Here is a 2,356-nt window from a genome sequence, read left to right as displayed (position 1 = left end):
ATAATAAAGGTCCTTCGTTACAACTTACAAGTAACAAGTATCTTTGTCACATTTATTAAAAATATTACAAATAAACTGTTTTGATGAATAATATAAATTACATGTTAGATATTTTAAATTGGAATTTAACTAACATGTACCTTGAAAATATATTTTTAGTTAATTAATTAAAAAAGTTTGTATATATAAAAAAGGATAAAATATATATTTTTTTAAAATTTGTCAAAAATTTTAAAAGTATTTTTAAATTTTATTTTGTTTCGATTTTGTTTCTAAAATTTTCGATTTGTATCAAATATATTCTGAGAGCTAAATTTTCAAAAACTTTAAAATCAATCTAGCAATAATCCAAGCTTGTGTGTGCACGTAACATTTTAATCCTGATATGATGAGTTTTCTCCAACTAGGACAGCGCAACTTCCGGGCAAAGAGGGATTTCATCATATTATTTATTATTCAAACTACAGTATTACAGTATACTACTGTTCCATGCATGAATATCATGTTTTAAAATGAAACGTGATTTTTGTGAGGTTGGAACTTGGAAGTAGTAGTCAACTACCATGAGTGCCTGATTTGAACTTAAGAAGCCAAACGGAAAACAAAGACTGCACAGTAGCTAGTAAGTAGTCTATGGCTCTATGCTTAGCTTGTAATATGACCATTATTATTCTCACAATTTAATACCGTTACTTTGACAATTCATCATAAGTTGTCTATAAGAAACACCTTACTAAAAATAGAGAGAGAACAACAACGGTTTGTCTTTTTATATGATGTATGTATGTTAATTATAACGCCGCCAATGTTAAAAGAAGCGAGTGGTGTTAAGTCTTAAACAAACCGTATAAAAGCTTAATCAAATCTTCATTATATGATGTTAATTACAAACGATTGGATATTAATTAATTTGTAGGATTCAGATTCCAATTTAGTTTTATCTAATAATACTATTGAATACGGTGTAAATACACGTTTAATACAATACAATAGTCAATAGATATCAACCTAACATAACGGCCTCCGATATAAACACAAAAAAAATAAAAAGCACATGCATTTTATTTTGCATACAAAATATTCAAGAGACCAGACAATTTTTTTTTAGTCCCAAAAAACAACCTAATATGGATAAGTTTTAGACCGGATAATCACTTTTAAAAGAATTAAATCATATGTATTTAGTTTAACTATATGATATGTGCTTTAAATGTTTGTAATACAAAAAGTTGAAGGGTGTGTGTAGTTGGAAGAATTATAAATAATTCCTAAGAATTTTAAGATGGAAATATCATATTTCCATGTTTGGTTCAAAGTTTAAAAAAGTTATTTCTAAGTAAGTTTGATTCTATGAAATCAAAATACCATCATTTCAATTTCCACATTCTCCTTGAGTATCTTTAATTCCCATGGAAATGGAATCTTTGTAACAAAATAATACTTGAACCACACACACTCTAAGTGTTATTTAGAATATACTAGTTTACATTTTTAAAATGTTTTAATTTAATTTGATATATTTTATTTTTATTTATTTAATTACTAGATTGGACTTTATATTTATGAATTTTAAGATTTTTTTTTGTTTTAACCTAATAAGAGGTTATAAATACCTCCTTAGCTATTGTAGTCATAATACAAAATCATTTAGAGGTTTAAAAACCCATTTTTTTAGTTTCGTGATAAAACCAATAATTGAGGTTGAGGAGTTCTTCTCTTATTGTATTGGGAAATTGGATAAAAAGTTGATGAGTCATTCGATTCAATTTTCAAACTATGGCGTTAACAAGTTAGGTTGAGGAGTATCTTTCTTGTTACATTAAAAAATTAAATAGAAAGTAGAGTGATTCTTTTTGTACTTAATTTTAATTTATTTTTTTGTTTTTATTTCAAATTCAATATATCTTTTTTATTCAGTTTGAATTTTTATCTTTTTATTTATCTTTTATTTTTTTATCACTATACGTTAAGTTGAAAGATTTTTTTTATTTGAATAGAGGGGGAAATTGGAAAAAATTAGATGGATGGCGGATTAGTACAACATTATTAGAATTGTAGACTGCTGCATGGTTGGATGCAACATATTAAAATTCATGAGGTTTGATTTCTAGTAAATTGCGACTATTTAAAACAAAAAAAAAGAACGTAACACATTCCATTTCACTACGCGTTGCTATAGATTCCAAACTAATAAGTAGCAAAAGAATAAGTGACATATCGTTCAGTTTGTGCCGCCGAACATATTGAACAATGAGTATTCAAACGTCAAAACTAACAAACAGAAACAGGTTTAAATTTCGGTATTATTCCTTGGAGTTCCCCATCCTAATTATTCATATTTAATAGACATATGGAG

This window comes from Arachis ipaensis, chromosome B08, assembly GCF_000816755.2.
Source record: "Arachis ipaensis cultivar K30076 chromosome B08, Araip1.1, whole genome shotgun sequence".
In the NCBI taxonomy this organism is placed as follows: Eukaryota; Viridiplantae; Streptophyta; class Magnoliopsida; order Fabales; family Fabaceae; genus Arachis; species Arachis ipaensis.
Note: the sequence above shows the minus strand (reverse complement) of the source record.